Source organism: Dendrobates tinctorius, unplaced genomic scaffold (assembly GCF_039654945.1).
Source record: "Dendrobates tinctorius isolate UK_male_01 unplaced genomic scaffold, ASM3965494v1 ptg000272l, whole genome shotgun sequence".
NCBI lineage: Eukaryota > Metazoa > Chordata > Amphibia > Anura > Dendrobatidae > Dendrobates > Dendrobates tinctorius.
In genome coordinates this window covers 2563714-2580412 of record NW_027361939.1, presented here as the reverse complement: position 1 = coordinate 2580412, position 16699 = coordinate 2563714, and positions in this window count along the sequence as shown.

Sequence of the window (16699 nt, the reverse complement as noted above, 5' to 3'; positions counted from 1 at the left end):
ATTTGGTACACCTGGTGGGATGACTTTTACGTTTTGTTTGGACAAAAACGGTGTTGACTAAGTACCCTCTGCTATTTATATGCGCTAGTGCTTTTACTTATTTACGAGGGGCGTTCATGAAAGATTTCCCCTGACCCACTTCTATTTATCACAGGATGCTGAACTGCACATGTGTAATGATATAAGTCTCTATAGGTTATTTGCCAATTTGCAACTCAAAACTGATAACAGTCTTAATTTTACAGGTGCTGAAGTGGTTTGAGGTTTGATAATGGATCCACCGTGCAGTAGGTGTTAAAACCGCTGCTAAACAATGGCAGACGCGCTATATGGCGGAATAATGCGCTTGGGTTTAACGTCACCCAATGAGCGCGGAGCGGACTCTGTTAAACTCACAGAGGTGCTGTAACAAAAACAATACAAGTATACACTGAGCCAGTTAGACTTCACCGGACTCAGTGAAATTGCACGCACGGTATCTGGTCACAGGACACGGTTCCAAGACAGGGGACGGTGCCCGTCTAGGCCTACCATGCGTGCGGCATCACTGCTGCGGATGCTGGTAAGTGCTGCTACATGCAGCGCGGCGGCAGACACAGCCGCTAAGCGATATGGCTTGAGAGACGTGACACCACCGGACGCTAGTGTAGAGGTGCGGTGTGCACAGTGGCCTATGGCTTGCCACTGACTGGCGTGGCCTCTAACTATAGTTCCCTATCCACATGCATAATATCCAAGGGAGGGGAATCTTAATGAGTCAGTCACCAGAATCATTCATCCATCACTATTCACACATCTAGCAAGAATAGCCTATACTAGTGCATGGCCGAACGGCCATGCGGCCCTTTTATGGCCGTGCGCTGCCGGGACCTTCCAGATCTCTGAGATGGACCAATCAGATCAGGAGAAGGACCTGAGCACGTGACTCCCGACCTCCAATGGGAGATCGTCTCATGAGCATGCTCAGAGAAGCGACAGAGGGACTTAGCCTCAGGAGTAACTTGCCGCGAAGCAGTATGTGAGGCTCTGGACTCCTGCTGTGAACACTCCTCGTACTTACAGCAGGGTATAGTTCATTATTTTTCTATCTTAGTTTCTGTCTGTTTAATGGTCAGTGCGAACATACTCGTATTTTGTATGCATACCAACTTATTCTCCAGTTAATTTTTTTTCAGTTAAGTTTCTGATGAAGTCTAGTGATCAGGTTGCACCCAAAATGACTGCTGGCTATTACCTAAATATTTTGTGCCACTGTGTGTGGTCACCTTCTACCTCAGCAGATCCCATCAGTCCTGAATAAACCGGACTCACATTGCCAAGAATCATGGCAGGCTTTGTGCACTGAGCGACCTACTGCAGATCTATGACTGATCGCCCTAGGTGTATTGTTAAGGATATACATGTAGAAATTTCACAGATCCCATCGCTTTCACCTGATGTCAAGGATATGCAGCTCGGAGGGTCATACAGATCCCAACACTTCCACCAGTTTGTCAAGGGTAACAGCAGATTTCACCACTGTTACTGGTTTGTCACAGATGACACCTAAAAGATCACAAAGATCCCACCACTGCCATCAGATTGTCAAGGGAATGCATCTCCACTGCCAGGGAAAATGGTCACTCTCACAGCAGACTAATGTCTTCCAAAATAAACAAAGGCAGAGATCTAAACTTACATTTTTATCAGCTCAATGCTACACCCACATACCACCCTTGATGAGCTCACATGGGGGCTGTTTGTGGGATGTGCGAGGTCCTTCAGAATTCCATGAGATCCCCAACTTACAGGATATCTTTGCCCCTGGAGGTCCCAGGAGGTAGATATTGTCATGTTTCTTATCAATATTTTATCTGTCTATGGAGATGAAACATTGCCTGGATAGCCTCATCCATTGGACCATTAAGTTGGAGGGGTAAGAATGGCTTTACAGTGATGTGCCTGTACGAGTTATGTTCTTCCTTTTGCTACAACGCAAATATCTCCCATAAATATCGCATCAATGCAAACCCCAATATTCTTCAATGACCACTGGCTCCAAAATGTCTATGAATATTTCTTGATCAAAGGAAGCTCTATTCACGGGAAAGATACTTCCCTGCCTCTGCGTAAACAGATATCAGTCTTTTCATCTTCTTTCAGCAAATCTCCCTGCTGATATTATCTGATCAGTACCGGATGCTCCTACTTCAACGGAGGAAAAACTGGTAGCTCTCGCTCTCACTTCCTAGTTATAATTAGTTTTTCCTTTTCCCATCTATAATTAATCCCATATGTTCAATGTAACGGTCATATGTCCCCACTTTTGAGATGTCTTATGAATTTTTTAATTTCTCTCTATGACATGCATTGTGTACTTTGTTTGTGTGAAGAGACATTATAACAACTGCATATCGGTTAAGGATTACTGATCGGCAGACGTATTGTGCCACTGGTAGGTCCATGTAAATGGCCCTTAGAAGCTTAGTGATCTGAAGTCAGTCTTGAGGGGGTATGAAGAGTGTCATAAATCAATGGGTCAAAGAAGAAAGGACTGGAGAAAGACAAAGCACAAAATAGGGTCTTATTTGGGTAAAATAAAATAATTTCACAAGTATGCTTATCTGGTTGGGTTGTGGCCACACAACCATTCAGAACACTTGTCATCGTGCTTATCCTGAAGAAATATACTTCAAAACGCGTAGATGATTGAACCACTTATACTCTGATTGGAATTCATTATCCTTTCTCCATACAGGGCAGCACAGAATGAACACATTTGTTTCTCCACTAACTATAAATGAATGATTCGTTCACACGAGCAGATCATCACTTAAAAGTGATTATACAGGACGAGAATTGTGAACGAAATGGTTAAATAGCCTTCTATACATTGCAACATTAAACATTGTGCAGATAATCCGAAGTGTGGCTGTCTTCAGCTTTAAAATCCCTTTAGCTAAAGTAACTATTTCAAATATTTGAATTCATAAACTATTCTACAAACATATCTATTGATACTGTGCAAAGAAAATGTAACCAAATTAAAGAAGCCAAACATTTTTTGATAATCGTGAAGGTGTACTTGTTCAAATGCGCCAACTGCTACTGAACTATTGCCTTGGAACATGGCAATTTACACAGTTGATTTCCCATTGTATTGTATTGCATGGCCTATAACTTATGTCTCCTTACACTGGCATGTCAAACATGTCACTTATGGAGAGTGGTATATCATCACATAGAGAAATGTTACTCCTTAAATCCCAGTCAGATACTTCTCATAAAGCCAAATCTGATCTCATGCTTTGCACTGAGGAGGGGTAACACCCCGAAACATGTGTCTACAAATAGAGATTCGGGTTTGGCTTTTTAGCTTAAGTCATATGGCAAGGGTTATTAAAGGGTCAATACTGACATTTAAAATTGCTACTGCCAATAGATTTCAAGTCATCTTCCTCTCTGAAGATGCAATTTGCATATTTAATTTCCCAGAGGAACATTGCATGGTCTATAAGCTTCCTTACCCTGGCATGTCAGGAATGTCACTCTTCACAAGGAGAAATGTTACATATTACAAAAGAATGTGTCTGTGGGGGTTGTATGTGACCCCAAGAAGCACCGAGCTGTTATCCTCTCTTTATTTGTAGTGCAGGAATGTATTCCTCAGTGACAGAATGTGTAGTTTTCTATCTTCATTGTCTGAACAGATCCGAATGTATCTCGGAGCCTAACTGAAGATAATGGATTTTTGTGTGTCTTGGATGAAAGCTGTTGTATCTGCGATATGCCGGACAGAATATCCTGTTGGTTTCTGTTAAATTAATGCTTGTGTGGTACTGTCTTTGATGTACAGTGCCTTGCGAAAGTATTCAGCCCCCTGGAATTTTTCAGCCTTCTCCCACATATCATGCTTCAAACATAAAGATACCAAATGTAAATTTTTGGTGAAGAATCAACAACAAGTGGGACACAATTGTGAAGTTAAACAAAATTTATTAGTTATTTTAAATTTTTGTGGAAATTCAAAAACTGAAAAGTGGGGCGTGCAATATTATTTGGTTCCTTTAACATAATACTTTGTTGCGCCACCTTTTGCTACGATTACAGCTGCAAGTTGCTTGGGGTATGTCTCTATCAGTTTTGTACATCGAGGGACTGAAACTCTTGCCCATTCTTCCTTGGCAAACAGCTGGAGCTCAGTGAGATTTGATGGAGATCGTTTGTGAACAGCAGTTTTCAGCTCTTTCCACAGATTCTCCATTGGATTCAGGTCTGGACTTTGACTTGGCCATTCTAACACCTGGATATGTTTATCCACCTCCGTGCAGTCACAGCCGGCACGCACTTACACACAAACACACGTATATACAGACACATACAGACACAGAGTATAATGTCCCCACATACACACACAAGCACACCCATACACTCACGTGCATACACACATGCATATATATATACATGCAGATACACATATACACACACAGTGTAATGTCCCCACACACACATTCATGTGGACGCACATACACACATGTAAGGACAAACACACATACACACATGCATACACACACAGTATAATGAAACCACACACACACCCGTGCATGCACACACGCAGATATACACATGTAGATGCACACACGCACATACAAACACGCATGCACACACAGTATAATGTTCCCACACGAATACACAAACATGCATACACACACGGTATAATGTCCCCACATACTCATACGCACATGCACGCACATATACACATGCAATCACGCACATACACACCCAAGCACAAACATATGCACATACACACGCAAGCGCATACACACCTGTGCATACCCACAAGCAGATACACACATACACTCAACGTACGCATATGCATATACACAGTATAATCTCCCCATACACACAAACACACATGCCCGTGCATACACACACACAGATACACACACACTCACAAACACGCATACGTATACACACAGTATAATGTCCGCACATACACATGCACACACATACACACATGCAAGTACAAACATACAAACACATACACACAGTATAATCTATCCACACATGCAGATACACAGACACATACAATAAACACGCAAGCATGCACACACACGCATATGCATGCTCAAACACAGACACATACACACAGTATAATGTTTGCACACACACATGCGCACATACACACAAACATGTGCATACACACAAACATGCAGAAACATGCACACATACGTACACATGCACACACAAACACGCATATACACATATACCCATGCAAGCATGCACATATACACACATACGCAAGCATGCACATACACATAAACGTGCATATATGCATGCAGATACACGCACACATACATGCACATACACAAACACACACACGTGCAAACACTCGCAGAAGTACACACACACATGCATACACAAACACGCATACACACAAACACACATGCACATACACACCCACATACATCCGCATACATTCACACATACACATACACAAGTACACACAAACATACAGACACATACATGCAAACATATGCATACATACACATGCACATACATACATGCGCATACACACATGCGGCATACATACAAGCATACATGCACACATACGCATACGGACGCATGCGGACGCCATCTTTGGACACTCAAGTATTTAAAGATGGTGGCCGCATGACACATCACACCGCCACCCCCAGAGCCACAGAGTTGCCCCCATCGTGATGTCACTGCTGTTGCAGCTGCTTTTTGTTCTAACCAAGCGTCAGGTATGCCAGATCACCAGCGAGGCCGGATTAGGAGTTTTCGCCCTTCTGTTCACAAGCGCTTGGAGACAAAGAGACTCAACACACACGAGCTGTGGTCAAATCACTTTACCTGACGTAATGCAATACAAGGCAATATTTTATACCATTTACAACAATATGTAATTCGATGGAGCTCATGTGGCCCCCATCATCACCCACCATCACCTTCAGGATTACAACATGTTTACAATGTACCCAGAACATGTTGTTACTGACTATTGAGAACACATATGATAACAAGTATAGTTTCCTTGAAAACAGAGACTAATAGTCTACATAAGAATAATTCTAGCAATAATAGGCAAAAGGCATTTGAAGTCTTAAAGGCAATTAAAGGGATATAAAAGCAAACCATTAACTCTTCTATATCACTGCCCTCCCGATGTGATAGCATCGGGCCCACATCTAGCATGAATATAACTAGAAACAGACCTGATTCAGGAGGGTGGTAATGTCACGATGGGGGAAGCTTTGCAGCCAAAGTAATTTCACCGCACTCCCGATGTGATAGCATCGGGTGTATTTCTATTAAATAAATAAATAAATAAACAGAGCAATGTATTGTGGTGACTTTTTGTTTCTCTTAGCACTGACCATACACTGCAGATATACAGTACATAAAGTCCACATACCCAATACAAAACAACCTGAACAGGACTATAACAACCTGAATATCTGTACATTCTCCAATGTGGTGTGCATGATACAGCATACATGGTGACCCCTGAAGGAATGTATATTGGGAAAATAAACTAAAAACCTAAACCGAGGAAGAATATATACACATCCACTGTAAGGAATGAGCTGTGGGAAAACATTTGTCTGGACAGCGACACAGTATGAGAGATTTAAGAGTTTTAAAATGAATCTTTCAGCTGGTTTTGCTATGCAATCTGACAGCAGCATGAAGTAGGGGCACAGAGGCTGATTCCAGTGATGTTTCTCTTAGTTTATTGGATGCAGCAATTGTGATAGAATAACAATTTCCTCTGCTGCAAGTCTAGCAGTGCTCTGATTGCTGAGCTGTGTGTAACTCCTCCCATATCTCCGATTATAGATTTCTGTATACACTGTATATTGACAGAAAGCTACTAATCAGTACTGAGGGCAGAGTTGGACTAGGAGGCACGAGGACCGTTATCCTCAATCTCCTATTGATAAAACACTGATTATTTTTAAACAACAACCCATAGCCTAGTAAGTGAAACATCAATGGAATCAGAGTCTTTACCCTACATCATGCTGCTGCCAAAATTCATTACCCCAAGGGTGCAATGATCAACATTCAATTTTAAGAAAATAACTTTGGTGCAAATTAATTTCACAGGAAAGTCTCCGTGACTCGGCAAATTTCGAATTCTGTCAGATCTGCTTATCCCTACTTCTAAGTTATCACCCCTACCACTATTCATTTGTAAGAAAAACTCAATTTTATTTAGGAGGTAACACCACATCCACCCCATGCACAAATGTCCAGTAGTAACATCTCTTAAAGGGGTTGTTCGAGTCTTTTACATAGAGCTGTTATGAATGAGTCACCGTAGGAGGCAAAAGCAGAAATACAAGCTAAGTCCAGAAAACCAGAGAAGTTGGCAACTATCAGATTGCAGACCCCTGAACCTATCAACACAACTAGCAGTAGCCGTGGGGGGTTCCTACGATGCCCTAGACCCCTCGATCACAGCCAGAGAAATACATAGGCCTAAAGAAAGAAAGGGGAAATCTAAACTGCCCCAGAGCAGACCCCAAAGCAATAGGCAGCCCCCAACATATAATGACGGTGAAGCAAGATGAAAATACTAACACAGACAGAAAGATAGACTGAGCAAAGACGGGGCCCCAAAACTACCTAGATAGGAAAGGACAGGAAGGCTGCTGTCTGCAATCTGCCAAAACCCTATCAAAGACATAAGCCAACCAGCTGATATGAAAAAGGCCCTGAAGCAGCTAGGCTTCAAAAACTGAATCAGCACTCAGGTATTTTCAGAAGACAGAGCTAAATGAATTCAGCACACCCCAGCAGGGAATGGCAGAAATCCAGAAAAACAAAGAAAAAACAAAGTCAAAGCACAAAAGCAAAAGGCCGAGCAGCAAACTTAGCTTTGGAGGAGCAGGAATTCAGACTGGTCTCCAAGGATCCCACAGAGAAATCACCCACAGGGCAGAAGGGCGTTGGCAGCATTATATCCAGTCCGTAACTCCACTCAGCCAGTCACAATCATCAGCCTCAGGTGTTTGACAATCAGGCTCACTACCTTTCTTTACCAGAAGAGGGAGTTCCTCGGGCCTCAGTAATGAAGGGGAAAATGAACTCACAACATAGAGCTATCTGTTGTGAATGCCCTTTCTGGACTACCTCTGGTACAGAGGCCTGCCACCTGATAATGAGGAGGACGATTGGACATTTGGAGTTTCTGACTGGATTTAAGACAGCCAACTCTCTCTATCCCTGCTGGTGATTTTTTCCTGCCTCCTGAGGTCTTAGTTTCCAGCTCAGTCCCTGCATGCTCAAGCTAAGTGTTCTTTTGCTATTGTTCACATTTGATTTGGTTTTGTCTATTTCAGATTTGTGTGGTCAGCCAGCCCCGGCTGGGGCTGTGCTGAATTTCCATCCTTATGTTACTGTTTGTGCCAGTTTGTTTTTGTCCCTTATTAGGTTGGCCTCTCTTTGCTCTGCTTTCAGAATATACCAGAGTGCTGATATAGTGGGTGAAGTCTAGTGACTTCAGTATTTTTTCTATCAGACGTGTTGGGCATCTTTCGCAGGGTTTTTTGCATGATTGCAGACAGTGTCTTTCCTTTCCTGTCCTGTCTAGTTAGTTTGGGCCCCATCGTTTGCTCAGCCTATTTTCCTACCAGCGTTTGTGTTTTCATCTTGTCTCACCAACAATATATGTTTGGATTGAATATAAATACCCCAAAAACAGGAAAAAATAATGAAGGGCTAAACTCACTAAACTATACAAAATACATAGAATCTCATGCCGGAACTATTAAGCACAACAAGAGATGAGAATAGAGTTTTTCAAAGCTCAAATACAATTTAACGTAACGCGCCTCCTGAGGAAGCTGCGGCATAACGCGCGTAGGGGCGGCAGGTCTGACAGCAGCGTTCACATCACATGTAAGTGTTATTTGTTCACGCAGCCTTTATATTCAGTTTTGTATTGCGCATAGGCAGTTTTCATTACATTCATTCATATTACATGCCCTTTGTGCTTTTTAGTACAGAAGCACTTTTGCACTTTACAGAAGGTATCCCACCCTGGTACTCATTGTATGTAACACCCTTCTTTTTGGGAATACATATTACCTCAAATTGGATGTGGTTGCCTTCTATTATGCTTTATATTTTGTCTATTAACTGTTTCTGCTGCTTACAAATAATTATATTTTAAGGTGTTGCACTATTACTTTTGTTTATGTCTGCTGCAACCTATTAGCATTCATGCTCTGTTTATCACTATTTAAATAAATTGTATTTGAGCTTTGAAAAACTCTATTCTCATCTCTTGTTGTGCTTAATAGTTCCGGCATGAGATTCTATGTATTTTTAATATATGTTTGGAGGCTATCTATTCCTTTGGGGTCTGCTCTGGGGCAGTTTAGATTTCCCCTTTCTTGCTTTAGGCTTATTTAGTTCTCCTGCTGTGTCAAGGCGTCTAGAATCATCGTAGGTATGTTCCATGGCTACTGCTAGTTGTGTGGATAGGATCAGGGATTTGTAATCCGCTTATTTACCAACCTCTCTGGTTTTCTTTGGCTTAGCTTGGTCTTGCTTTCCTCCTTGGTGACCCAATCATAACAGCTATCCTTACTATAAGTCACCCATATCTTATTGATGGGTGTAAAAAACCTGGCACCCCCGCCACCGATCAGCTGTTCTCAGTGCTGGTGGCGGCAGGAAGAGCTCAGTTGTGGATCTGCACAGCACACCTCCAACAACTGTATAGAGCCATGACGGGGCACAGCACATCTGTCCCTACAAGAATTAACAGAGGACGGATGTACCATACAGCTCCGCAACTTACCCCGGGGACAGCTGATCGACGAAGGTTCTGAGTGTCGCACCTCCACCAATCAGATATTGATTACCTATCCTAAGGGTAAGCCATCAATGTAATTGTCCCCGACAGCCCCTTTAAATATTGTGCTCTTATATCAGTCATTTATTTCTAAACTTGCCTGATGAGTTTCTGAGCTTGGAAAGCAAAATTTTTCCACTTCTATAATATAGTATTTTTATGTCTTGAATACTTTTGTCTTTTTTTTTCGGACATAACATTTTTTCAATGGATTTACTGTGTTCACAGTAATATAATATAATTTGCTATTATGCATCATAATAAATTACACGCAAACAGAACTAGTAAAAAGTACATTACATTGTCATATAAAGATTCAGAATTCCCCAGTGGGGCAAGTTTGTGTTTTCACCCCCCAAATGGATCCTATCCCAGAGCAACGTAATAGAAAAAACATTTTCAAAACCGATGATGCCGGCGGCTTCTTCTTCGTCAGTATGAATACGACACCTTGACACTGAACCACCGCAGACTGCAGTTCATCTCGGTGAATTCACTGTGAATAATGCCCCTTTGGAGAGAGCAGAGATCAGGTAGGCTTAATTACCACTTATAAGTATGTAATTTATCCCGATGTCAATGTTTTCGATGCGCACAATTGCAAAATTCTGATATTTAAGAACAAAATCAGAAAAAAAAATAAAACACTAGAAATTATTTTCGGCTCTTGATTACAGACTTCGCACAAGGTGACCTGTTGCTTTGGAAAATGTTGCTTTTTTTTTTTTTAACCAAATCATTGAATAAGTAATCAACTTCTTGGGGTAATTGTTTCCCTGTCTGTGCATTACAATTAATGAAGTGTGCAGCCAAGCAAAATGGCTGCTCCCTGCAGGCTGATTTTTGGAGAAGTATTGGCAGAAGGAACCGGTAACTGCTATTTATTTTAATTAAGCTTGTTTTATTTTATAGGTGCAGTTACACTAATGGATTGCTGCCACCCAGTTGTCAGACAGTTAAAACTTCTCCCGGCGAATTGTGGCTTGGGCGAAAGGTATCTAGGTCTTAAAAGCCTCGGGATTGTTTTTGCTTTGATCTCTTGTCCTAGTTACAAATGAAATAAAGTCCGCAGAGATTCTGAATCAATATGATTATGGAAAATAAACCATCCTATCCGCTGCCGCTGCCCTGTTTGCCATCCGGCTTAATTACCTCTGGTTAACCTCAGTCTCTACATTGTCACCTGAGAATAGGTAGCGGCAGAGGAGATGGCGGCATCTACTCCATCTTGTCTGTTATCGTTCTGATAACAGGTGCTCGTAGATAAAGGTTTAGCTGCTCTCAGATGATGGCGGCGGGATTTATCTTTTACATCCATTACAAACACATTATTGCTAATAATTATCCCGGAGCATGGAGCGGATGGGCTCTTTTTCTACATCTCTAAAATATGAATTGTGCCCATAACAGAAAAATGAGGCGAGGTTCAAGCTGGTCATACATGTTACAGAAAGGGAACAAAAAAAATGATATGGAATTTTGTTTTTTTAAGAAAATTGTGCCAGAATTTTTGAAGAAAAACAAAAACCCACCATGGAACACACCAAAGTGTTTATGGATGTAGACCCCCTATTCATCAAAGCTTTTACACCCAAAAAGTGGGGTAAAAGCCTTGAAGAGTTGCAAAATGTTGGAACAACTTGTGCCCAAAGTTTAAAAGTTTGTGACTTTTGGCATTTTAACGCCACTCTCTCTTAGCTCTGCCAAAATGGGTGAAGAGAGGATAGGATGGAGTGACGCAGGGGCGTGAAGCCACAGATATTGAAGACGACCTGGGGTTTTCTCTTTTCCAAAAATCTCAATCCAGTCATTTCTGGTGTGGAGAACACTGCTAGTCAGATGCACCAGATTCATGAAGATGTGATCGCCTCTGACATAGTACAGTCTGACTCCACCATGCCGCCTCCTCAAGGTTGGTGAGAAATGTGCAGTGTTGTTCATAATGGTTTTATCATAAGTGATAGATCTTTGTAGCCTCAGCGATGATGCGTTAAATCAATTACTGTAGGCCGTTGCTGGATTCAGCGGTCACCTTAGTGTTGTCTCCATATTGTTGGAGCCTTTCATAGGGTACAGCTGAGTCAACTTCGTGTCATTGCTGAAACAGGGTGAACAGATGTCATCCTGGTACCAATGAAGCATGGGAGCAGCATGGGATTGGTAAGACATTGCTTTGTTTGTTGCTTTCCACCATCATATAGTAAAAAAAACCATGAGATTGGACAAATACATTAAGGGTAAAAGCTCCATTTTTTAATATAGGGTCCCAAATGTACTGTAAATTCATTGCACTATTCCATTATTGCATAGTTGTCAATATTTCTGAAGTGAAAAAGTCATAGCCCTGCCATGTACCCACCCATACAAGGAAAATCCACAAAATCCCAAAACCCATTACAAAATGGCCAGTTGTGGTTGGTGTTTACATAAACCTTGTTCATTTTGGCCCAGATGTCTAATGCTTTTTGCTGCTATTCAGAGGTATATCCACATAGACACAGTGTTGATTTTCTGTCCAGAGTTTGTAGGCCCAAAATTTGAAGGCTTTTATGGTTTTAAAAGTGTCAATAAATTTTTATCAATTTAATCTAAACCCTGTGTAAATAATGTGGAATCTGCAAGGCAAAATTTGTATTCAATTTTTTAATTTTTTATTTCTGAATTTATGTTCCTTATTGATGTACCCTTAGAGAGCCATAGAGTTAGGGCTCATTCACAAATCTGATTTTTCAGTGTGCGAGAAAAACAAACAGATTACTCTGATCAGACTTTGATCGGCGTTTGATCAGAATCTGGTTCAAGTGTCATCAGTTTTATTCATACGTGGAGAAATATATAAAGACAAAAGCTTCTTATCCACCTTACCCATTATGATAGCCCATGAAAATCGGACCTCTCTCGGATGTCATCCAAGTGTGGTCTAATTTTTTCACGTATCCATTGACTTGCAAGACTGAGTGCGATCTGACTCTCGGATCAGAATCGGGCATGTCTCTGTCAAGACACTCTGTAAGATTCCCCTGCCGTGCCGGTGAATGATTCTTCTTAATGTGCTGTGTGCTAAAGCCAAGTAGTTGGAGTAGAGTTGCTGTAGTTGTGCTCTGTGGTTTGCAGGTGTATGTGTGTGTTTATCTCCTAGTCCTTGTTCCCATTTTATTTATTCCTTCCTGTCCCTATCCTGCTCTCTATCGTTGATTAGTGCTTTTGCATGACAGAGATTTTCTGTTATCCCTGTTTTGTCATTTTGTCTTATTTACCTTACGTTCCGGTCCCATGACTCATAGGGTGGGGGAGGGGACAGATTAGGGATTAACAGGAGCATAGAAAGGTCGGAGACTCGAGCCCCTTTACCTTCAAGAGTATCCCAGGGGCAAGAATAGTTAGGGTCCCAGTTCCAGGGACAGTTTGAGGTCCCCCTTAGTGAAAAATTATGGTATGTGAATGGCCCCATATACTACCACAGGTGCGAGTGCTATCCGTGAATAACAAAGATATCATTCGTACATGAAAATCGAACTTGTGAATGAGCCCTAAAATAGAGAAGTGTGCAACCCTGGAGACACAGAGGATCCTACAATAATGACTACAAGGGCAACCCTTATAAAGTTCCAGAACCCTAATCGCAGCCATAAGATCTTCATAATGATGACAACCACAAAATCCCACCAGCATGGGTTCCCACAAATCTTCAATAAAAGTAATGGCTACAGTCTACCCCCCCACATAATAATAGGCACAGAAACACCACTTCGATATTATCACACAGCAATTTTATGTCTTACAGGGCTTTACGAATATGTGTTTATATTTTATTTATACAGTGCTTTGTAAAAGTATTCGGCCCCCTGGAACTTTTCAACCTTTTCCCACATATCATGCTTCAAACATGAAGATACCAAATGTAAATTTTTGGTGAAGAATCAACAAGTGGGACACAATTGTAAAGTTGAACAAAATTTATTGGTTATTTAAAATTTTTCTGGAAACTGAAAAGTGGGGCATGCAATCTTCTTCGGCCCCTTTACTTTCAGTGCAGCAAACTCACTCCAGAAGTTCATTGTGGATCTCTGAGTGATCCAATGTTGTCCAAAATGACTAATGATGATAAATGTAATCCACCTGTGTGTATTCAAGTCTCCGTATAAATGCACCTGCTCTGTGACAGTCTCAGAGTTCTGTTTGAAGTCAGAGAGCATCATGAAGACCAAGGAACACAACAGGCAGGTCCATGACACTGTTGTGGAGAAGTTTAAAGCCGGATTTGGATACAAAATGATATCCAAAACTTTAAACATCCCAAGGAGCACTGTGCAAGCGATCATATTGAAATGGAAGGAGTATCATACCACTGCAAATCTACCAAGACCCGGCCGTCCCTCTAAACTTTCATCTCAAACAAGGAAAAGACTGATCAGAGATGCAGCCAAGACGCCCATGATCACTCTGGATGAACTGCAGAGATCTACAGCTGAGGTGGGACAGTCTGTCCATAGGACAACAATCAGTCACACACTGCACAAATCTGTCCTTTATGGAAGAGTGACAAGAAGAAAGCCATTTCTCAAAGATATCCATAAAAAGTATTGTTTAAAGTTTGCAACAAGCCACCTGGGAGACACACCAAACATGTGGAAGAAGGTGCTCTGGTCAGATGAAACCAAAATCGAACTTTTTCGCAACAATGCCAAACGATTTGTTTGGCGTAAAAGCAACACAGCTCATCACCCTGAACACACCATCCCCACTGTCAAACATGGTGGTGGCAGCATCATGGTTTGGGCCTGCTTTTCTTCAGCAGGGACAGGGAAGATGGTTAAAATTGACGGGAAGATGGATGGAGCCAAATACAGGACCATTCTTGAAGAAAACCTGTTGGAGTCTGCACAAGACCTGAGAATGGGACGGAGATTTGTCTTCCAACAAAACAATGATCTCAAACATAAAGCAAAATCTACAATGGAATGGTTCACAAATAAACCTATCCAGGTGTTAGAATGGCCAACTCAAAGTCCAGACCTGAATCCAATCGAGAATCTGTGGAAAGAACTGAAAACTGCTGTTCACAAACGATCTCCATCCAACCTCACTGAGCTCGAGCTGTTTACCAAGGAAGAATGGGCAAGAATTTCAGTCTCTCGATGTACAAAACTGATAGAGACATACCCCAAGCGACTTGCAGCTGTAATCGCAGCAAAAGGTGGCGCAACAAAGTATTAAGTTAAAGGGGCCGGGTAATATTGCACGCCCCACTTTTTAGTTTTTGAATTTCCACAAAAAATTAAAAAAAACAATAAATTTCGTTCAACTTCACAATTGTGTCCCACTTGTTGTTGATTCTTCACCAAAATTTACATCTGGTATCTTTATGTTTGAAGCATGATATGTGGGAAAAGGTTGAAAAGTTCCAGGGTGCAGAATACTTTCGCAAGGCACTGTATATATATATATATTCATATAATTTTCTTTCTTTTGAATTTTTGAAGAAAATACCTTTTATCTCTCTGAAGGGTCTCAGGACGTGTCTGCATTCCCTGACTTCTCAGCCGATGAGCCTGGAGGATGTATTAATTACTGTAAAGATTTAAGCCCAGAATAATATAGGAGGCCGCGGAGGATGAGCTGTACTGTAACTGTGATTAAGCGGGGCTGTTTACAGCCTGTTGTGAAGGAAGCAGCTGCTAATGTATGTTTAAATCAGCTTTTGGTGAGCAATCACAATGAGTTATCGCATGCTTCTTTTACAGTAACTATGTGTTGGAAGAAGACCCCACAGAATTGTGCGCAGAAGATTTTTCTATATTGAGCGTGAGCACAGATTTTCCTTATCATATAGATAGCAGTAGCTCAGTAGTCATGTGTTTGGCTTGGCACAGAGTTAAAGACTATTGAAAAAAGAATTGATACTCATCTCTTCGACCTTTCTGAAGTCAGCAGTGTGTTACCCGCTGATTGGCTGCAGCGTTCACATTTTGTCTAAGCCAGAAAATGTATTGAAGGAGATCTTAGCAGACCAGCGGTGATCGCTGACAATGGAGGAGAGGCACCGACGTGGGAGGGAAATGTAAATGTATTTTTTTCCCCAATGCCCCTGGATCTATTGGTGGACAACCCCTTTAAGATATATTTCTTCATTAATAGTGGAGAAAATATTGTCTCCATATAACAATCAGTGTTCAATATTCAAATTGACCAGAATTCTATAATTCCTAATTTTTGGTAAAATTTCCAAAGCCATAAATGATAAGGGTGATTAATAGTTCACGGTAAGCATTAAAAAATAATAATAATTGTTTAGTACACTAAATTTATTAGTACAAGTAATCAAAGCAGTTCTCAGGTCAAAGTTTAATAATGCAAAATCTGAATATGAGCTTTCGAGAGTCACTGACCTCAGTCCATAGCAATTAGCCAGTCCCGTAAGTGTGATTATTAACAAGGGGGGACGCTCGTGGTCATGGGCATGCGGATAAATGCACATGTGCTTCATAGACATTCATTATAAAATTAGCAATTAATATATCCTAACAAAGTATGTAGATAATGCTGACAAATTATGTGCACATAATTAATGGCACTGGTATGGGTAAATCCCTGGTGGGGTAAAGCAGCAAAGGGTCAATGTGTCACCATCACTTAGTTTTACTAAGTTACATTAGTTTTAAAGTCCGGTCTGATCTAATTAATTAAACTTTATATACAGTAAGAATGGATTGTTTGGGGGACTGCTGGATGTCTGTTTAGTCAAGCAATATATTTTATCCTCAATAGGAAAATGGTGCAAGAAAGGTAAAACCATGTGCCACACGGCACCATAAGAGTTATGGCTAG